Source organism: Anser cygnoides, chromosome 12, assembly GCF_040182565.1.
Source record: "Anser cygnoides isolate HZ-2024a breed goose chromosome 12, Taihu_goose_T2T_genome, whole genome shotgun sequence".
Taxonomy (NCBI): Eukaryota; Metazoa; Chordata; class Aves; order Anseriformes; family Anatidae; genus Anser; species Anser cygnoides.
Window position 1 is genome coordinate 2,007,284 of NC_089884.1, and position 22,319 is coordinate 2,029,602.

General features: G+C 59.1%; 1 protein-coding gene and 1 long non-coding RNA gene across 12 annotated transcripts in view; one reads left to right on the top strand and one right to left on the bottom strand.

Moving 5' to 3' along the window:
• The window catches only part of ZNF469 (zinc finger protein 469), a 229,524-nt gene that overhangs the window by 29,843 nt on the left and 177,362 nt on the right, over positions 1 to 22,319 (bottom strand). For 8 of the 11 annotated variants that reach the window (XM_067004289.1, XM_067004287.1, XM_067004286.1 and 5 more), the window contains one exon: positions 13,713 to 13,825. The gene's annotated coding sequence lies outside the window, so the exon portion shown is untranslated. The other 3 variants (XM_067004298.1, XM_067004295.1, XM_067004296.1) reach the window with 2 other exon arrangements.
• LOC106046505 (uncharacterized) lies at positions 11,808 to 16,477 on the top strand. The gene is made up of 4 exons (XR_001213257.3): positions 11,808 to 12,122; positions 13,373 to 13,577; positions 14,959 to 15,595; positions 16,342 to 16,477. It is a non-coding gene; the product is annotated as an uncharacterized lncRNA (long non-coding RNA).

A 22,319-nucleotide genomic window follows, 5' to 3' on the forward strand; every position in this document is an offset into this window, starting at 1 on the left:
TGGGTTTGCTCCTCTTCGCCTCTGGCCTCCGAGACGAGAGACAAATGCAAAGCATTCCTTTATCTCCCTGCCTCTCCGGAATGACAGGCAAAGCAATAAAATGCATTTTTTTTTTTTATAGAGCTGTAAATTTAATTTCCTTTTAAACCATTTGCTTCCACTTAGAACTCAATGGAAATCCTGCTCTGCTGGCAAAGCTGCAGCTTCCCTGTCCTGCGATCAACGTATGGAAGCAGAAGACTGCAGCTTTTGGATGAGCTTGAAGGTTTATGGAAGGGAAGATGGGGTGGGGGAAAGAGAAGAACATTCTTGGGGCATTGAGGGCCTAGTTTCCATCTTCCTCGTGAACCTTCCTCAAGGGAAGAGCTTGAACTGCTTTGTGGTGGCCTCAGCAGCACAACCAAAGCGTTTTCTGCCTGCAGCACACAAGTGCAGGGCACGGCTTGCAAGGGGGAGAAAAATCACCATTTTCTGCCCTAAAACACCCATGGGGTAGTAGGCTCGGTGCAAACCTAGGGGGAGCTCATCAGGTCAAGGTGTCCAGCTGCCAGAAGCAGCATGGGCTGACGCACGTGTCCAGCATCCTTATGCCGTCGGGAAACCAGAGTGGATTTTCCCTGCTTAAAACCAGCCGGCGAGGGAGGGAACGGCGCCGGGACAAGCACCCAGGGCACGGGGAGAGGAACATCTTGCTGCACGGAGCGGCGCTGTTATCCCACAGAGCAGAGCAGGACGTTGTCATGGGACAACCCACTGCTCCGGCCATCCCTCCCGGCACCTAGCGCATCCTGACGGGCGCTGCGACGGGGGCTGACAGCCCCCAACAAGAGCAGGCGTTGGGCAGACCGGACTGGATTTGGAGCATTTGCACAGGAGTTTGCATCACGCACCCACAGCAGCTGCTGTCCCACGAGGAGCAGGACGGATGGACAGACAGACGGACGGTGCTCCGGCACCGTACGGGGGGCGCCCGACGCATATGGAGCCCGCACCTCGCCCCCCAGGGCTGGGCACCTCGAGCCATGGGACGTATCCGGAGCACCCGCTCTGCCTCTCCTGCCCAAGGACGGCGGCCGTGTCCCTGCCACCTACCTGGCACCCCAGGACGGCTCTGTCCTACTTGGGTTCCCCACGAGCCCCGGCTGCGCGGAGCTCCCCGTAGCAGCGGCTCCCGGAGGATGGAGAGGCTATTCCCCTCGGTCCCGGGGGAATCCTCCTCGGCTCGTGGTAGCGGCGCTTGCCCCGTGGTGCTGGGAGGGAGCGGTGCTCAGCGGGCGGCACAGGCACCGGGGCTGTGGGAGAAGGGAGCAGGCAGGGTCAGGGGGAAAGGTCTGCGTGGGGGTGCTGGAGATGGGAGCCATCCCCGTCCACTCCGACCCTCCCCAGGTGTGCCGAGCCCCCAAAACGGGGCTGCCGGGACCGTTCCTATTCCCCGGGCACTTTCTGTGGAATTTGGGAAGCCTCGTGCTGTGCTCCCAGCTGGATCCGTGGCACCTATTCGGAGACAAGGTGTGAGGAGCAGGGGGCGTTTTTGGGGTGAAGTTTTGGACAGGGGCTGGCCACCCGGCCTGGAATCCAGGCAAATTGCAGGAGCCAAGCAGAAAGTTGGCTTCGGTTTTCCAACGACCCAGACAAGCGCAACCCTGCAAGCACCATGGCGCTGCGCAGCAGATCAGGACTCAGGACGTGACCCATTTCCACCGCCCCGGGTCCCAGCAGCACGGCCAGACGCTGAAAACCACAGCCACGACTGGCAGCCGAGTGCCCGAACCCCACGGGCTCCTTGAAGCAGCAAATCTCTCCTGGAGCAGCCTGCTGCTGTTAGGGAGCGGGGACGGGGCAGATTTGTGCCACGGGATGCAGCTTCTGCGAGCTCCTAACCCTGACGCTGAGCCGGCGCGCATCCTTCGCAGCCCCAGCCCTGGGATGCGCGGCCGGGGCGATCTGTACAAAAGATGTCCCTGGTGCTGGAGGCTTCAAAACCCCAGAAGTTTAAAGCGCAACATGAAGCCCACTTCAAAGGGCTGCAGCTTCCTACTTGATAACATCAGGAGTCTGGATCAAAGGCTGCGTCCTAGGAAATCCAGCACGGGAAGGGAAAATAAAATTGCTTCCTCCAGAGCATTCCTCGCTGCTGAAAATAAGCTGCTGGCTTAGGGAAGTTAGACCGTCACGTTAAAATTACAGATGATGTCAGAGCGTGCTTCTCTAAGGGCTTTATGGGGCACGGGGGTGGCTTGCCTGTGGGGTCAGGGGTCTCAGGACGCAGGTCCCAGCTCGGGAGCCCTGGGGAGGAGGAGGGGAGCATCTCGTGGGCTGCACGACGGAGAGGACGGTGGTGATGAACGCGGGGCAGTGGCTGAGACCCAAACCACCCACCGCACGTGGCGACCCCATCAGACATTGCACTGGGATTTGGGCAGCCTCGTCACAGCCCACAGAAGCAGCTCTTCGCTGCTGCCTCAAAGCAAATCACACAAATCACTCCGCAGGCAGCGGACGGGCTCGTCCCTGAGAAGCCACCAGCAGGGCTGGTGTCCCGGCACTGGCTCCATCTCAGGTTTTCCTCCCGGCTTTGCAGATGCCAGCACCAAGGCACAGGGGAAAAGCAAAGCATCTGATCCACAAAGCTGACCCTGATCACACCGCGTTGAAACAATCCCGATTCATCCCCTGGAAAAATCACCAAGACCCTGTAAGAGCACGCAACCACCACGCTGGCACTGCCCGAGCCCCGTGGGAGCAGACCCCCTTGCACCGGCGACCGCGTGTGGCAGCATTCGGGATGCTCAGCTGCACCCCGTGCCCAACGATGCTGCCGAGAGCACGGGGAATCACTGCTGGGGACAAACCAGAGGGAGGTGTCCCGCATGCATGTGCCATCGGTCATTTGTGGAGCCCTCCTGCAAGCCTGTCCCCGTCTCCATCCCAATGTGCCGGGATGCGTTTGGGAGGTCCCCATCCTGCGGGTGGGTGACGGTTCCTCTCCTCCTCCTCCTCCTTCTCCTCCTCCTCCTTCTCCTCCTCCTCCTTCTCCTTCACCTCCTTCTCCTCCTGCCCCCGGCTCCGCATCCTGCCCTGCTCCAGCGCGGGGACAGCGGCCCCTTTCTCTGCCGGCCGCCTCCGCGATGATTAGTGCCTTTCAGGAGCGGGCTGGGTTTTTTTATTTATTTTTTTTTTTCGCTAGCCGGCCCCAGATGAATAGCTCTGGGCAGAAGCGAGCAGACAGCATCCCCTGTATTCCACGCTTCATATGAAAACCAGATGCCACGAGTATGGTTACAAATCAAAGCTGACAGGGGGACGAGAGGTTTACTTAGGAATTGAGAGAGGGCACGAAACCTTGCAAACGGGGCTACCGTTTGCCCCCCCCCACCCCCGGCACACAAACCCGTAACTGCACCGCCCCACGCCGCGAGGGGCTCGGCACAGCCCGAAAAATGCCACCAAGCAGCCCCTCCGCCTTACCCTCGCTTTCCGCTGGACTTTATAAAAATGATAACCGGGATAAGAAGCTGTTACCTGGGGAGCCCTTTATTTTTGTTAGTTTTAACTTATCGCTGCCTGCATTTGGACAGCTGGTTCGGATTGCGCGAGGCGCGACCGAGCCACGTGCGGGGCTGCTCCGGCAAAGCCGCGAGGAAAAGCCTCTCCCGGCTGAGGTGGTGGCAGGATCCCGACGGGCACAGCGCCCTAATGAACCGTCAGCTCGCGGGGGGAGCGCTGAGGAAACAGCTGGGCTAACGTTTAGTGACAGCCGCAATTTCCTAATCCGCCCGAGAAATAAATAGGAGCCGCGTGGAATAAAAGCGCGGAGTTCAAGCCCGGCCCTCGCCGGGGCACGAGCAAAGAAACGAAACGTCAGGGTTTACAAATGAGCCCTGGAGGTAAGTCCCCATCGGGGTGTGGGAAGACGCAGGGGGAGGCTGCCCGGGAAATGGTTTTGGAAGCTGTAGGGTCGGGGTGCTGGGGATGGCGCAGGGGTGCTCTGCAGCCTGCCCGGCACGGCACGCACTGGGCTGCACGGCCCGCTTAGCCAAGGAAAGCTGCAGACCTTGATTTCTGACACCAAGCAATGCTGAAACAAGTTGCTGCTGGCCTGCAGGATTGATCCAGTGAAGGTCTCCGGGCCTGGACACACGGCTGAGTGGAAATCTCTGCGCGCTGCAGCCTTCGTGGTGCTGGTGCCGCCGTCCCAGGACGCTCGTGCAGTCGGTGCCGCGAGATTTCCCGGCCGCAGGCGAGGACGCCCAGCAGACACGGGCGGCACGTCGGATTGCAAAACCCACCAGGACGCAGACCAGATCCGCACCGCGCGAGCCCCGCATCCATCCCCGGGACCTTGCTGTGAACCCAGGGTTGTGAAACCCTCCCCGGCCAACGTTCCCGTCGGGGAGCTCCGTTTGGAGGAAGGATTCCTCTCTCCTGGGAGCAGTGGCTCTGCGGAGCAACCTGGCCCTGCCTCCCGGCAGCCCCCGCTGCCGTCCCAGCCCAGGAAACGTTTCAGCCCGGGTGGTTGAAGCGAGCGCTGCGAGCAGTTGGCAGCGGAGATGGCTCGGCCTGGGGAAGTGCTCTGGGATGAGAAGTGTGTGATAAATTAAGATTACTACTATTCCCCGCGATCAGCCAGTCGCTGGCTTCCAGCGCGCCGCTGGCCAGAAACGTCTCACCGAGGGATTCTGGCCTCGCCCCGAGAGCCTGCGGTTGAATGAAAGCAGATATTTTGCACCAGCGTCCAGAGGCTGATGCAGGCTCTCTCAGTGACAGAGAATTCACCACGGCTTTCGTAATCTCTTCCAAAGTTAATTATCCCCACTTCTAAAAGCTTTCCCGTTTGAATTGCCCAGCCTGCAGCCTCGGCAGCACAGACAGCTCAACCGGGAGCCGCTGCCACCAGGTGCCTTCCATCCCTGCTGCTCTTTCCAGCCTGAAATCAAACCTCCCTGCTCTTCAACAGGCTTAGGAGATTCAATTCCTGGATTCTCCCATATTTTTTTTATGCACTCAAGCTGTATTAAAGCTCGTCCCTAGGCCCTCTGCAGCATCACACACTGCTCACACCTGGGATCACAGCCCCGACCCGGGCACTCTGCAGTTGGAGATTTGCTTCTCCAGCCTCCGCAGCACCTACAGGCTCCTGCAATATCCCCTTGTGCTCCCTCCAAATTAACAAACAAACACAAAAACATCTAAAGAGCGCTCACAGCCCACCCACCAGCACACCCTGTGCGCACGCGGTGCTCGGCTGTGCACACCCACAGCTCGCCCAGCCTGCAGCTCCGCAGCCAGATTACAAACGCCTCAGAAATGATATCACAGTCAACTTGGCACGGAAACCTGCTGATTTCGTGCAAAACGCGGAGCAGCTGATAGTCGCAGGCGGTGGGGCTGGCAGGAAGGGGGGTGCAGACGGAATTAAACTGGGGAGCGGTGGCAGGGGGCACCCATCCTGGCACACAGCTCAGCCACGCTCCGGAGCACGGCTTCACCTGCTCCCACCTGCAGCTGGCTTCAAGGGAACAAGCCCACGTTTAACCCGGCCGCTCAGGGTGATAGCCAGGGTGGGTTTTCATTAAAATCGTCGCCAGTCATCTGCACCAGCCATCTGCACAATCATTACCACCGCTGCACCATCACCACGCTGCAATGTCACCGCGCTGCGATGTCACCAGCCAGGAGGAGCCGCTCCCCTCTGCTGGGGTCGGATAAATGGCAGTGAAAGGCTTCTCGCCCTGGAGAGAGAAGAGGCCACCAAAACACACGCGGAAGGACTTTGCATGAAATAAACCCCCAGCCTGGGTGGAAATGCTACCGGGAAGCACGGCACTTGCAGCGCTGCTGGAGCTGGGTGAAGCATTGTGGAGGAAAAATTACCCCAAAACACAGGTTGGAGCTACCGGAGATTAATGTCCAATGAAAAAAAAAAAAAAAAAAGAGATGCACAAAAAAAGCCCAAACTTCCCATTTCAGGAACAATACTGGACCAGTAAATACCTTTTTTTTTTTTTTAAATTTCTAAGTGGCCGCCGATCACCGCGACGCCGCAGCAGGTCCTGCGCACGCGGCCGCCCCCTGCACAGCCGTGCAGCACCGCGGTGCTGGGCAGCTTCTCCGGCAGCACGGGGGAACCCTGCTGGCCGCGACACCCCGCCACCAGCTCCCTCGCGTGCCTCTGCACGCCGGCCAAGGCAAACACCATTGTGTCAGGAGCAGACAAGGGGCCGGTGCCAGCGAGGGCCGAACAGGCGGCTCTTTGTGCGCCCCGGCTGCCGGTTTAGCTCGGGGTTAGGGCAGCCGAAGCGTGCAGCTTTTCGCTCCGAGCCCTCGTTAATGGGTAGAGGAAATGAGCAGCGTTAGGCGGCAGGGCTGGGTTGCACGGGGAGGGAACGGGGAGGAAAGCGACCCTGCGACACGGGGATCCGGCAGCGGCTCGGCGGGTCCTTGCACCCAGCCAGCACATGCCCTGCGTCCCGTCCCCTGCGTCCCGTCCCCGGACACCCAGGGACACGGGGACCGTGATGGGTAAGGACAGGGACGGTTTCCGATGGGCCCCCCAGGCCGCACAAGGTGCACGAGTCCTCCTGGGCTCGTTTCACGAACGGACTGAAATGATTTCAAGTTCAGCTCAGCCGCTGAAACCTCCTCCAGCAGCTCCTTAAGCTCTCCAAGCCCAGGCTGCCTCCTGGGTATTTCCTGCCCATTTTAAAAGGGCTTTTGGAGAGAGAAGAGCGAGATGCGTCCTTGGCATCCTCACGCCTCTCTGCTTTCAGGTTAGACACAGGGATTTTAGTGAAACCCTTGGCCCGGGGTGTCATCTCTCCCTGCCTGCGCTCGTGGAGCTTTGGGGACTCTCCAGTGGCTGCCGCGAGATGCCCGAGTCCCAGCCCGGCCACGCACCCCATGCCCAGCACCCCAAATCTGGGCACAGGGAATCCGGCGGTTTCACAGGCACATGAAGCATCCCGCGTGCCACTGCCATGCTGCGGATAACAGCCATCGCTCCCCGTGGCCCAGGAGCTTCACGGGCCCTTGTTTTGTTTTCAGCAGAGATAAAACGTCAACATTTTTAGGCACAGAGGGACGGCCGGAGAGCCTGACCTGTCAACATCTAGAATGGAAAACACGCTCGTCAAGTGCTTGGGATGAGGTTCTAATTACTCCCCACATACCAGCCTGCATAAATACAGCAGAGCAGTCCAAGAAAAGCACGCTTCAAGTACGAAGAGCTTTTCCCGGAGTTAAATGCGGTCTCCTTTTCCTTGGGAACCAGGTTTCCTCTCCTGCAGATAACAATCTGCTTCTGCTGGGGTTGCGGTGCTTTATCCTGGCCCTACAGGGCGCTGGCTCCCTGGACGTTTCTCCCTGGAGGAAAGGAGCAGCACCCTTGGAGGCGATGGGAGTGGCGATGTTGCAGGACACAAGCTGGGCAGGCGCGACTGAATGGTGCTGGGGTGGCCCCATGGGTTTTGGGGACAACGGCTGCACCGACCCCAAAGGATGCTGCAGGCGAAGCGGGATGCTGCTGGCATCTCAGCCGGCTCTTGTCGTGCCCTGGCCCTTTACAGTGCGGGGTTCTGCACTGTTGGCGCAAGCCTGGAAAGGGGGACGTCTTTTTAAGGTGCTTGAAGAGGATGAGGAGGTTTTCATAAAGTAATCCTCTGCCCCCAAAGCTTGCGTTGCTCCTCGTCCGAAGCGCCGGATTTCCTCCTCCACGACTTCACCTCCTGGGAGGCCTCGGAAAGAGGGAAGGGGAAGAGACCCAAGCCTTGTTTCGTGGCACAGGCCAAAGCTCTTCATCTTCATCAGCAGCTTCCCGGCTCCCAGGTGCCCGCCAGGCATCGCACACGAAGGGATACGTCCCCTGAGAAATGCAAACCCGGCCACCAGCCCTGGGGTGGCGACCACAAGCGGCAGCAAGGCCGGGCTGTAGGGATGGGAGAGCCCTCAGAAGCTGGGGAGAACACCGGCTCTGGGCCAGCGCTGCCTCAGTTTCCCCTCCAGCCTTTTCCCTGCCATGGGCATTTCGGTTTTGACTTGCCAGGCGACCGGTTGCTGCCTCCAAGCAACGGGGTCCGAGCCGGGGTGGGTGCTGCTCCCTAACGCTCTCCAAGCGCCACCCTGCCATCTCCCCAGCGCTTTGCAAGGAAGTTTCTCAAAAGTCCCCAGGGAAGGAGCAGAGGTGCGGCTCCGTGCATCCCTCGGGGCCGCCCCGTGGCGCTCGCCGGGCTCTCTGCAGCCCCGCGTGGGGGCCCTGCCCTCTGCAATCCATTTGCCGCTTGGCACCACGCGCCGAGGGCTATTTTTAAAAGGTATGCGACTGTCCCAGAAACCCCACTTTGAAGTGTGCTTCAAGGCTTTGTTGTCATGAAAAGAAAGGGCTTTTTTACGTTTGTAATTAAATGCAAACACGAGCGAGTTACTGGACCGGGGCCGGCCAAGCAGGTCAGCTCTGCTCCAGCAGCTGGCTCTGGAAGCCGTCCACAGCTCCACGGACCTTCTCTCGGCACTGCAAAATGCTGCGTTTGGCTGTCAGCTGCAAAAATTTGCTTCCTGGACGCTGATAAGTACCAGGAGAGCACGGGGGGTTCATTCTCATTCTCTGCAGCCCGGCGCTGGTGTACGAAAACCGTTCCCGAAGCTGCCCGGGGTCTAGGCAGCCTTCGCCACCGTGCCCCCCCTTGCTCCCAGCCTGCCTCCCCCTCCTCTTCCTCCACGAACCCCGACTTTGCAGCATCCCCACGCTGGGCTGATGGGGGCTGCGAAGGCAGGGTCAGGCTACGAGGAAAAATGAATGAATTCGGCAGTGCTGGGAGAAGCGGGGGTCCCTCCGTGCTGCCTTCGCCGGGCGGTGATCCCAAGGTGTTGCTGTGCCCCGGGCTCGCTGTTATTGCAGCCTGGGTTTAACCCGGGCTGGGGCAGGAGGGTGCTAATTAAACATGACAGCTTGACAGGAAGGGGCGTTCGATAATTCCTGAGGTCTGGGCAGCGCTGCCCAGCGCTGGGGAGGGGGCCGGCGCTTACCCGTAATTAAAAAGCAGCAGATCCCAAACGAAAACGGATGAGGCTCTTCTTTTAAAGGGACACCGATGCCTGCCTGCGGCTGCATTTTTCACATGCCTTCCCAAGGAGATCTCTATCGAGGCAGGGTGAGGACGGGAGGTTTGAGGCCTGTGGTTTGCAAGCTGCTGTGCACCACCCTGGGTGCCAGGAGCTGTCCCCGTGCGAGGGACACGGGGCAACCCGCAGGCAAAGCCATGGGCTGGGGAGAAACGCGGTGCCCGGCAGGTTTCAGAGCGCTGCCTGGAAAGCAGGTGGGCAGGCAGCAAGGGCTGCTGGCACGGGGGAGGACGGCCTTGCAAGGAGGCCAAAACGCAGAGCAAATACCTGCTGGCCTCCCTGCCAGAGCCCGGCACACGTGCGCTGCGCTCCCGGCCCCGCTCTGCGCCTGCCAGCCCAGCAACGTCGGGAGCAGGTGCCCATTAAACGTGTCCGTAAATCAGATGGTGGGAATGCAAACCAAAAAAACCAACAAAACACAAAACCACAGGCACAGCATGAGCACTGGTCCATCTTCCCTGCTGCATTTCGTTCCTGCACTTGCAGGATGCCGGGGGAAGGAAGGGGCGAGCAGCCTCGCGGAGCACAGCGTCCCGCCACGTGCAGTGGAGGGGACGGATGTCAGAGACCCCACGAGCACGGGAATGGGGAGGAAGCATCAGACCTCAGCCCATTTTGTCTGTCACCGCCTCTGAGAGCCTCATCCGCAGGCTCTTCGTGGGGCAGCCCCCGGGGGGGAAGCGCAGGGTGGCGGGGGGGAGGCAGCTCAGGACCCTTTCGGTTGTCAGAGCTGTCAGCACTGCCCACGAGTGACGCTGAGGAGCATCACGCTCTCACTGCTAGCACATCTTGCTGGTGTGGAGCCTGGGGAAGCTCGGAGGACCGTGAAGGCCAAGAGATGCTGCACCGCAGCACCCCATTGGGACGTCCCAGCTCTCGCACGCCTGCTGGGTTTTACCCCAGGAAACCCACGCTGTGCGGGCAGAGAGCTCCAGTTCACCAAACCTGGGGTTGGAAATTACTTCTTCCAGCCCCTCCGGGATGCGGAGAGCCCAGGACAGCAGTGGCTTTGGGATTCCTGGTGTCGGGACGCTGCTAAGCGGCTTTTGGACCTGGTGTCACACATCACCTGGCTGGGCCACGACGTGGTGCTGAGGCCTTAAAGGAAGCAGCTCCCCAGCCAGCGAGCAGCAGGGATCTGGAGGGACGCAGACAAACCCCAAACAGCCTCCCGGAGCCTCCCGGGGTGCACAGCCGCCATCCGACGTCCTCGCCTGGCTGGAAGCTGCAGGAGCAGGCTTTGCTTGTGATAACAACAAGGCAAGAGCAGGGTGAGACTCCCCGCGAAGCTGTATCCGCGTTCGGCCACCAGGAGCACGGCCAGCCGTCCCCTCCAGGAGTCCTCTGCCCCGCTCCCTCCCGTTTTACAGAAGAGGCACGAGAGCGTTGAGGTGCTGGTCCAGCAGCCAGCAGCAACAGGGACGTGCTCGCGGGGGGAGGATTCATTAATCACGAGTCCCTGGACGAACAGCCACGGTGACAAACGAGCCGGCGGAGCGCGGCGCACAGAAGAAACCCAACCGTGGCAAACCCGCAGGGCTCCCTGCCCAAAATGTGCAGGAGAGGCCGATAACGAGGAGAAGTCCAGCTTCCAAGTCCGAGCAGACAGCAGTGCTGAAGGAGATAATGGTTTTTGACTCTGCAGGCAGGCAGGCAGACAGTCGATCCTTTTTAATAAAACTTTTACGGTGAGGTATCGCATATTTCTTGGCAAGCCACGACCGCGCTCCCTGCAAGCCATTCCTTGGAAGCCCAGCCCTGATTTCACTTTCCCCACGTGTAAACGAGGCCTAACCCCACTCGGTCCGCTGCTGTTCCTCCTCGGACGTCGTTATACCTGGGTTCAGGGATTAAAAGCTGGCCTGCAGCCGGAGGTGAGCCCGTGCAACGTGAATGCCCAGCAGTCAGCCGGCAGATACGCGCAGGGGCCGATTCCCAGCTGCATTAAGGCCCCTTTATGCTCCTCGAGCCACGTAAAGAGGCCTCTAAGTGAGTGTAAATTAAATTTAAGTTACTTTTGCTTCCTTTTTAAGGCCCCTTTACAGTTCCAGCGCGGGGGAAAGGAGCCGTGGCGTGCTGGTGGAGGCGGGCGGGCTGCCCTCCAGGCGCAGCGCGGGGCGCGATGGGGACCACGGGGCAAAGGCACGGCGGGGCTGCAGGAACCGCGTCACGACATCCCACGTCCACGCACGGCCAAAGCCTCCTTTGCACGGGTTCTGCATGTCCAGGAGGATTTTTTTCCCCGACAGGTGAAGGTGCTCCCCCCGTGCCCTCGCCGACCTGTGCACAGGTGGCTGTGCCCTGCCGGGGAGCACCTCCCTGCAGCGGCCCCGCTGGGGGGTCCTACAGAGCTCCCCATCCGAAGGTGTTTGCTGGCGGTGCTGTGCAGCCAATTCTCGCTTTTTTTTTTTTTTCCAAAACCGTGACCATGTTTTCGCGGCGCCCAAAGCAGTTCCTGCCGTTGCTGTTTGCATGGCTGCTGGCTGCGGGAGCGGTGCCGTAGGGCCCCGAGTGGCACAGCGCAGGTGTGCTGCGATGCCGGTGCCTCACCGCGGCAAAACGCACCCTCAGCCTCTCCTCCGGGGCACGAGGACCCCGCTCCGACCCATCACCACCACCCACACAGCTGCACCAGGGGCTCTTTGCCTTCCCCAGAGCCCCGCGAGCCGCTCGCTGAGGATGAGGACGAGCATCCCGGCTCCGCCACAGGGTGTCTCGGCACTCTCGGGGTGCCGGCATCTCTCCTCCAGCGCACCTCGCAGGGGGTCCCGACGGGCAGCCCCCTCCCCAAAGCTCCCGGGTGCCCAACGCTTCCTCCTCGGCTGCCGGCGTTTCGGGCACGCGCCTCCGACGGCGCTCGGCCCCGAAGGAGTTAACGGAGCAGAGCGCGCCTCGGATTCCTCCAGCGAACCCTCCCAAGTCCCCGTATAACCAGACTTGGCACTTGGAGAAAGCTCCACAAATCCAGAGGCTAAAACGCGCTGCCTTCCGTTCGTCAAGAGAAGGCAAGTCCCAGCTAATTGAGGAAACAGAGCCTCCCCCCAGCCCCCTTCCAGCCTGCTTATTTATTTAGGGTCTTTTCTCTCTCTCTCTCTCTCTCCCTTTTTTTTTTTTTCTTCGTTCGTTCTTCTTCGGCGCAAACATTAGGAAAAGAAAAGTGCGAATTAATTTGGTGGGGCACGGCCGCAAATTTATGATGCTCCCCAGCTGGCGAGCGCCGTTAACCCCATCGGTGCCCGGTGCAGCCTGTGCTGGGGGGGGGGGTGACTTGGGGCCGGGGGGGTCAGGGGGTTCCCTCCCTGCCACTGCCCAATTCCACCGCTCCCCACGCAGGGAAGAGGCAACGGGACTGGAAAAGCAAAGGAAAATTGTAGCAGGCGACTTTTTTTTTAAAAAAAAACACTAATTTTTTCCCTTTCTCCCCGCATCTTGCTGCTGCTGCAGAAGGTTTCCTGAGCGTACAGTAGTTGTGTTTTTTTTTTTTTCCCTTTTTTTTTTTTTTTTTTTAAACTCCCTCTAACTACTGCACACAATTCAAAGGAAATCTGGGAAACCAAATTCTCAGCTCTCCAAAGCAGCAAATGGAAAGTCGCTTAAAGGGACTGCTGCCTTAAAGCGGCCGCGGCGATTTTCCCTCGGCCTCGAAGAAAAGGGGTTAACCCCCCCCCAGCACCCCCCCAAAAAAAAAAGAAAGAAAGAAAAAGGCACCGGGAACTGGCTCGGGGCCAGCCCTGGGGACAGGCGAGGTGGGGGGGATTTGGGATTTTTGGATGGGGGGCAGTTTGCCCGGGGGGGGACACCTGGGGGGGCCACTGCTCCTGGGGGGACCCCTCCCGAAGCTCAAGACCGTGGCTCTGCAGGGAGAGGTTTTGGCCCTCCGAGCCCCCCCGGGGAGGTGGCCGGCACAGGGAGAAGGGTTAAAAAGGGGGAAAAAATGGGGAAAAAAAAAAAAAAAGGAGAAAAAAATAGAAAAAAGGAGAAAAAAAAAAAAGGGGAGAAAAAAAAGGAGGAAAGGAAGGGCTGACATCAAAGGCAACTTCTCTGCTCAGCAGATGAGCAGATCCATCCTCACTTCATATTTTTTGCAGATGAACTCGGGGCGGGGGGAGCGGGATTAACCCTTCGCCTGCCGGGCAGCCGCGGTGCCCCCGCCGGTGACAGGGACGGGCTGAGGCCGGCGGCAGAGCGGGGCGGTTTGCGGCCGGGGGGGGGGTGGCAAAGGGAACGGCCAGGCTTTTTTTTTCCCTTTTTAAAGGTCCGGGATGACACGAATAGCCCGAATGCTTTGCAGCGGAGCGGCATCATTTTTTAGCGCTGACAAGCCTCGTTGAGTCATTGAATGAGCGAGAAACGGGGGGAGAAAAGTTGCAGAAAGGGGACTCCGCAGGGCGAAACGCGGGACCCCGTCGGCGAGGCGGACCACGCAGGAGGGCAAACCCTAGGAAATCGCCGGGGCTGAGGTACTAAAACCCGAACGCTGACATGTGGCGAGCAGCACATTCGCCTTTCCTCCCCGTCCTTCGCCCCGAACGAAAAATAATATTTACTTTCCATCAGGGAGCGAGCCCCCAAATGACAAAAGGGTGCTTACTCACCTCATTATAAGCCGGCCGGAGGGGAGGGCTGCATTCTCCTCGGCGACGGCTGGCGATCCAAAAAGTCGGGGGATTAAGAGCTGCCGTCTCAGCCCGTGCAGTTCCTCCGTAATCTGTGTATAAAAAGAGAAGTCTTCATTACTGACCACAGGCACGGAGCCGCGCTGCTCACGCCCCCTCCGAGCCGCACCAGCCAGTAGCGCACAGAAGTTGGGCTACGGGAGAAGGAGACGAGCCGAGCGGAGGCTCTAATGATTTATCTGCACCTCTGGTAGGGGGGGGGAAAAAAAAAAATTAGAAAAAAAAAAAAAAAGGAAAAAAAAATAATAAAAAGGCTTTGCTCCGAATATGACACGGGAGGAAAAGTGACTCCGTAGTTTCGGGAGGGTGACAGACGCGAGGATGTGCCAAGTCCCTAAGGACAAGAAAAACACACCTCTCGAATCAGCCCTTTAGCCAGAGCCTTAATTAAAAAAGCTGCTCCAAAATATCAGATAATGGATTGCATTTTCAGGCCCCTCTGGAAAACCAGCTCATATGGCAATGTTTCTAAACTCCTGCCAGAGCAGGGAAAGCTGCCAGTTTTAGGTTACAATATCAAAGGCACACATCCTCCGCACCGGCAGCCTGCTCCCAGTTACACCGGAGTAAATCCAGAGCCACCCCGCTGCCCTCCCGGCAGCTGGGGCCGATTTGCGGCCGCCCCGGGCCGAGCAGGATCAGGCCCTGCCCGCCTGCGGCGCCGCGAGCGCCGGGGGGATTTTGGCCCCCGCGATCGGGGCCGCTCGTGTGAGAAGTTACAATCAAAAAGCGCTCTGCCAATTTGTAAGGGTAAGAGGCCGAGGGGGTTGTCGGCCTCGCTTTCCTCCGACAGGAGCGGGTGTAAAGCCTGAAAGCCGGGCTGAGGTCGGCACAACTCTCCGCGGGCCGGTCGGCGCGTCCACGTTGCGACGGTTGTTTCCGCAGCGCCGCGAAGCGCAGAGAATCCCTTGTCATCTTCACCTCGGCCATCAAGCGGAGTTTCAGCACAAAGCCTCGCCTGGCCGGTGTCCAGGCAGCCCCCGGACGAGCCCGAGCTTATTTACAGCAACCTCCGCGAGCGGCCTTTGAAAAGTCAGGCCGGCTCCTGCGGACGGGAGTAGCGGGGCTCCAGCAACTTTTGGACATTGTCGGCGATAAAGCGCGCACGGTTTCCAATTACTCGTATTTAACAGCTTTCTCTCACTCTATTTTTCCTCTTCCCCAGAAGCAAACAGGCATTTTTCATCGCTGTAGTGAAATCTCGGCCGTGCCCTCGGACGTCTTCCCGTCCACGCTGCCCGCACGAGGCTTTCGCTCCCGTTACGCCCCACGTCCTAGGGAAACCTGCTGTAGGATAACGCGCACCGGTCTGGATCAAAAGCTCTCCAAAGGCCTGCGCAATTTCAGCAAAGGCCTGTTTTGATGAAAACCAGAAGGAAAGGGCTGAAAAAGGCTGCCTTCGCCCGGCTCGCCTCCAGCCCGTCGGCAGCTCCGAATATGATGGGGGCGACGGGGACGGGCTCGCGCCGCCACCGTGCCACCATCCCGGCTCCCCCGGCACCCCCCAGGCTTCGGCACCACCTTGGCTATTGCCTTCTGAAGGTAAGCCTGTGCACGGCGTTTTGCAGGTTTGGCTGACGTAGTGCACCACTTTTTGGGGAAAACCCCCTAAAACAGCCCTTCTGTAGCCTCTGTGCATCCATAGGATGCCATGTTCCAGGAAGAAGAGTAGCACGACGCCAGCCCTTAACATCTATTTGGCGAGTGTCACCACGAAACACTGCACGGATGCGGTCCCCAGCACACCACCCCATCCAGCAGGAGGGATGAAGGCAGAAAAAAAGCTCATTTTAGCACATGAGGTAAGTCCCGAGGAACTTCCCCAAAGCCAGCGGAGCTACTTGGGGCTGAAACCAGTCTAGCAGCGAGCTGGCTCCGGATCCATGGCGGGGACTTTTTTAGGAGACTCATTCAGAGGCAAAACAATGAATTTGAAAATACATGCTGTATTCATAGATTTGTTTTGAATCCGCTAACATGAAACCACTTATATAATTGTCACAGAGCAAACGTCTCATTATGCACCATAAAAGAAAAAGTTCGTGTCCCCCTCCTCTCTAAGCTCTGTGCTTTTTGCTTCGGCCAAGACGTTTCTCGTGTAACATAAATCAAAGCCAGGTGCATCTTTCTACACGAAATAAATCACTAATAAACGTTGCTTAAAATACATATAGGGCTGTATCAAAATAAAACCCTCATTTGCAGGACCTGGGCTTCACTTCTTACCCAGGAGCTGTGATTTCCCCCCAGGCGGTGACGATGACCCCAACTTATCTTATACAAAAGAAAATGACGTTTGCACAAATGATGGGATGAAAAAAGGCTTTGGTCTGACCATAGCATGTACCGTGGGTGCCTGATGCAGGTCTGAATCCACAGCCCACGCTCGCACAGCATCGGAGAGCACGGGCTGGCCGAGCAGTCCTGAGATGGCCCCGGGGCAGGTGCTGGGGACCGAAGCTCAGAGCGGAGCCAGAGGCTGATTCATGGCTGGGAACTGCGCAGGCAGCACCACTCATCTTTGCCATTTGCTTGTTCTTTATTTCAGGCTTCTCAAAACCACAAGCCGAGCGACTACGGGCTCGGAGTCAGAGAGCAGGGTAAGGCAGATTGTGCCTGCGCCAAGGACATGGGGAGTGGCACCCCAGGTCCTGCTGCGAGGATTTGGGGGACGTTTCTGGACGTTTCCAGACCAGGAGATGCAGCCAGGTAGCAGCGAAGCGTGCGGGCAGTCTGATCAGTGGGACGAGCAGGTTTAATAGCCAACAACTCTATTTATTTCAAGCCCAACAGTGTCTGCAAGGGAGGTTTTGAAGCCTTGGCACGCAGCAGTTACCGCCCTTGTCAAAAGCTTATGGGGACACATCCCTGGGGGACAGAAGGAGCTCACGCCGTTCCCACCACAGCAAAGGCTGCAGGAGCCCAGCCAAGCCGCGGGGAGCACCCGCGGGGTCCTGGCACCGGGCGTCACCGCTGCTGAGGAAGGGACGGGGCCTTCCCAAAGCCCCTTTCCCACTTGGGTGCTCATCGCCGGGGGTCCCCACCACCGCCCATCCACGCCTTGTTTTTGCACCCTTCCATGGAGAGAGGACAACCGCCTCCGTCAGACGAAGGGACAGAGCAATGGGAAAGCAGCGGCCCCATAAAGCTGGCTGCTGAGCAGGAGAGCAGGGCCAGGAAGGCTGCTGTCATCTGCGGGGGGGGGGCAGAGGGGGGCGGCAAAAGCTGCGGCTCCTCTGCATGGCACCGCTCGGTGCTGATCACCGCCCTTCGCGACCCGCCGTGCCCGCGCACGGATCCCTCAGAAACTCATTTCCTTGCTCTCATCTCATCTTGCTCCGGTAAAGGCTCTGCTCACCAGCTGGAAGGGAAGCCGACATAACCCAAACCGCGGGCTGCCGGGGCATGGCCATGCCCCGATCCCACTCCTGCAGGGGGCTTCTTCCAGCCACCCTACAAGGGATTTGGGGTGGCACCAGGCTGTGGGCCAGCATCCGCTGCTCGTCCCACATCTGCACACGCACACGGGGCAAAGGCTAGTGCAAAAACCGTCCCAGCACATCTGGGTTATCGGTGATGCTCCTGGCGGCGCTCGTGTCCCACGCCGAGGGCCCCAAAACCGTCGCTGCCGTGGGTGAAAGCAGGGGGGTGTGGGGACCGGGCACCCGCAGGCTGCGCGTGGGGAAACTGAGGCACGGAGCAGCGCTGTGAGTCGCTTTTTTAGCTACATTTTTGAGGAAAAAAAAAAGAAAGAAAGAAAAAAAAAAAAGCCCATGACTACAGCGAGCATTTTTGACGGCAAACGGCAGGAGCGCGGGGCAGCTCTGCGCAGAGCCCCGATGCCAAGCCGGTCGCAGCATCCCTCCCCAGCCCTTCGCAGACATTCAAGCTGGGAATCCTGCTAATGAAAGGAAAACAGAGAGACGCTGCGGAGCGGAGGCCCAGGGTGTGGTAACTCTAGAAGGCAGCGAGGAGGCATGAATGAACCCTTTCACTGGGGTCCAGGGAAGCCGGTGGCACACGGGCCGGAGGAATGCGAGCGCCCGGCGCACCGAGGCGCGCGCCGCGGGCCGGGGAGAGGCGGCCGTCGTTAATCAGCGGGATTAATTCGGGGCCGGGGCCGCGGCGAGGAGCGGGACGCTGCGGATCAGCAGCTCGGGGAGGGGAGCGGGAGGCCTGCTTCCCAAAGGCTGACAAGCTGTCCTTATTTTTTCCTGTAATTATGTCTCTGAGGGATCCCTAACATTTACATTTTTGTGCGAGCTGTATAGTTTATTCACGGGCCCGCTTCGCGAAGGGCTCCGCTAATAAATGGGCGTATTGAGGCTTGCGCTTCTATACATTACGCTCCGTCCCCGCTCAGACAACCAGCCCATTTTACCCGGCCTATATCGTGAACAAATGATCCTCCTCCCGGCCCGAGCGTGCCCGCCGTGAATGGCCGCAGTGTGCGGGGGCCGCTGCCTCCTGCCTCGCCCAGCTCTTGCAGGGGGAAAAAATCCCCCCCGAAAGCAAAGGCAAGAGGGTGTGAGGATCCCTCCATGCTCTGCCCTGGATTATTTCACCCCCCTCCAGCCCCTCTTCCCACTTCAAAAATAAATACGTCTGCAGAAAGTGGAGGAAATTATTCCTTAATGCTCCTGCCCAGAAAGCCTCCAGCCTCGCTCCCCTCCGGCCTCCCCCTGCGGCCAGAACAAACCCTTTTCTCCTGCCTCTCGCTGGGGGATGTTACTACAGGGAAATGTTTACCCTCCCACACGCTCAGCTGGCTCGAGATTCTTTATCTGGAACCTCTCGGGAAGCCTCTTCCCAGCCTGAGCAGGGGGAAAGCCCGAGCGAGCTTGGGAATGGCCGTAAATTGCCCTTACAGGATCCACGGCACACAGGAGGGGAGTTTGAGTCTCCGCGCTCTCTGCTGTGCCATGCACCCATCTCCAAAAAACACCTCGTGCACAGGGGGTTTCGGGGAGCAGGGCTCATCCCTGCGATGTGCCATCCCCTGGCTCTGAATACAGGAGCATCCTCCATCTGCTCGTCCACTTTTTTTGCTTTTTCTTAGGGCCAAGATCTTCTCCCGAACTCCTTTTCCTCCTTGCCCCGCGCATCCCCGCCCCGGGCACGGGGACGCACCCAGCACGAGCAGCACCCGGTGCAAAGCCCCAGACCAGAGCCAAGAGCTGCCCATGCCCCTCATCCCTCAGGGGGATAAACCCTCGGGGAGGATGAAAGCATTTCTTGCAGACAGGAGCATCCCGGCAGCGCTGCTCACAGCGCAGCCCCACGCTCCGACCACAAATAGTACCCCTCTGTGCCTCCGGCTCGCCGCGCCACGGACACATAGATGGCATTATATTTAGCTGGCCCCAGATCTCGGGCATAATATTTTTTTTAGCAGCGGACTAAATATTTTTAACATATGCAAACACGCATGGCTGAGGCAGCTACAGAGCCGGGACGCTGAGGGCAGAACAATGTCACCTTTCTACTGCCCGTCCCCGAGCTGACGGCTGGGCAGCCTAAAGGATGGGGGGCAAAGAAAAACGTGGGAGCGTTTGGGGGTGAATTTTGCAATGGCACTGCAGCAGAAGGGGCCGAATTCCTCCGAGGTGGAGGAGCGGGGATGCACAGAGCAGCAGTCTGTCTCTCGGGCACGGGCGCCCGTGCAAACATACCTGCGTGCGCACCAGGCTTGGCCGAGAGGAAACGTTCCCGGCTCTAAGCAAACAGAAAGGTGCCGGGTCAAACAAGTGGAGCAGAAAGTTCTGCTGTAGGTAAATAGGTCACTGTCAGCTCTCAGCACGGCCGGGGACGTGCCAGATGTCCCGGGCATGTACCCGAGCACTCCTACCCTCCTTGCAACGGGGAAACCGAGGCACGAGTCCCCCCCATTTGTGTTTGGCTGCAAGGATGCTGTGCTGGTGCCTACCCCAGCACGATGCCCCAGAAGCACCCCTGGAAGTGCTGCGCTCCCCACGGCCACCCCTGGGAGCTCAGGGAGACCCCAGGGAGGCGGCTGGTGGTGAAGTGGTTGCAGGAGCAGAGCGAGAACTCCCCGCCGAGCCGTTACGTTGCACCATGAGCAGCAGCTTCAGGCTGTACCAAGCACCACACACATCCCTGCTTCACCAGCTCAGCCCAGGAGAAATCCCCCATCTCTGTTCCTTAACTCTTCTTTTTAATTTGATTTTATTTTTTTCACCATTGCTATGGCAGGATACCCCTGTGCTAAAGAGGGGCAGGAGCAGGGAAACTGAGGCAGGGAGCGGAATCGGTGGCCGGTGGCTGCTGTCCTGCCACTGCCACCCTTCCCATGCCATCATTCTGGCTCCTTATCTCAGAGCATCCCAGACGTTTCTCCTTGCTGAGAAACGTGGGTGCGAGGCGCTCAGCTCGGCTGCACAGCACTGTTTTCAGGGGCCCAGATGTGAGCAGGATGCACGCCTACCCCTGGCACCCCGCATCCTCCTGTTCCCTTGCCAACAGGCACGTTTGCAGTGCCAAAAAGTACCAGATTGTCAAAAGTAGGGCCAGAATGTTCCCCACCGAAATGCCCCCTGTGCCTGGGATGGGGCAGACATGAACCCGGGGCACCCGAAGCCCCGAGGACCCCTCTGTCTCCAGCTGCAGCAGGCACAGACCCAGCTGAGCACACAGAAGTGCATGACAAGGGAGCTCTAAGGGGCTGCCGCATCCAAAAGCAAGAGCCAGATTAAACGGGAGCGTGTGCGCGTATTCCTGTCGCTCCTTCCACGTCCCCGGACATTTGGCACAGCCTGCAGTGACCGAAATCAGCTACCCAGGGCAGTCCTGGGACCAGAATAACAGTTTTTTCAGCCCAGAACGGTGCTGGGAGCAAAGAGGGAACCCCAAGGCCAGACCAGCTCGGAGTGCTGAGCTGGGGGGGATGCCCAGCGAGCAGCACGAGCCCCCAGCAAGGGGACAGGGTTTGGCTGCTGGGTGACACCAGCTTTCTGCAGCTGGGAGCCGAACAGCCGACGTGAGGATTTTGCTACTTGGCTGTGCTGGCACGGCTGCGACGTGCGGAATGGGCTCAGAACTCGTAGGAACGTCTGCTTTAAAGCTTCCTTTTTAAGTCTAATAAAAACAACCAAAGCTCGCCTTGCCTTTTCCCCTGCTGAGCCAGAAAACTACGTCCTTGTGCCCAGTGGGAGAAAACCCAGCAAAACCTGGCAGTGGACAGGAGCGAAACGTCCCCGCGCAGCAGCGGTGGCACCGGCTGCGCCGAAGGGGACCGCTGCGGGGTGGCACCAGGCTGGCACGTGTCCCGCCGCCCTGCCTCGCCCGCCGCCAGCTCTGCTGCTCTGCACGGCGGTCAGACTTTTATTTGGCTTGGAAATACGTGCCATGCCTGCTAGAAGCACGATGTTCCCTCGCAATCGCAGTCCGGGAGGCAAGCGCCAGCGCGGTGCCGGGGGAGCGGCGGCGGCGGCAGGGCGCAGAGCGCATCCTCCCGGGCTGCCTCCCCTCCCCTGCGCAAACACACACTTGATCCAGGCCTCGGCACCTCGCAGGTGTGAAACTCAAAGGCTCGATTTTCTGGCTGTTTAGATGCTGAAAGATTGCGGTCGCGCCAAGATAGGCATCTCGGAGGTGGCTGCGCTTTGCTCAAGGCTTTCCTGTACCCACGGGGGATGCGGAGCACCCGGCCAGCCCCACGCTCCCTGCTCCTGGGCCACAGCTTCGTGCATCACGAGGGGCTGCCGGGGTGCAGCATCCCATGCCGGAGGTAGGATGTGGGATTTTTCTCCTCCAGCGTCGCTGCTGCCGGCAGGAACCCGGCAAGGAGCAGGCGAGCGGTGCAGAAAGCAGTTGGGTCGAAGGGCCGTGGGAGGGGGTGGAAAGCTGCTTGGTTTGCATCCACAGGAGGAGGATTCACGCTTCTTATGGCTTTAGCGTTGCCTCGTGGCCATGGGACCTCTGCTTTAGGGTGTCCTTAGAGAATAAGAGCTGGAAGGGGACCACGGGTACCACTGTGTCCCAGCCGCGGCCGCCTTCCCCCTGCCACCCCCCGCTCCTGCCACCACGGGGCCACCTGCCGAGAGGTGTCACCACGTCGGCTTCTCCCACTTCTTGCTCTTTCATGGACCAGGCTCGATGCTGAGGCAGGACTGAGTAATTCTCATTTTCTGTTTGCAACCAAGTTGCCGTTGGGTTTTCCAGTTTCACAGCCTCGAAGTGAAACTGGGGGGTGCCACCTGCGAGGGCGAGGGGAATCGCTGAGCCTGCCTCCAGCAGGTCACCAACCCAGATGGAATTTAATCCTTTTTTTTTTTTTTCTTTTCTTTTCTTTTTTTTTCATTTCAAATTCATTTCCTCCTAACCTCACTTGGGCTTTCCCCCCCTGCCCTTCTCCATCCCGGCTCCCTTCCGCACCAAGCAGCGCGCAGACCCTCTTCAACGTGTTGTTGTAGACGGAGCAGTTCTGCCCGGATTTTTGCACAAGCGTGTGAATAAAAAGAAGCTTTTCCCAGAGTTTCAAGCGCCACGTGCACCAAGGACATCACA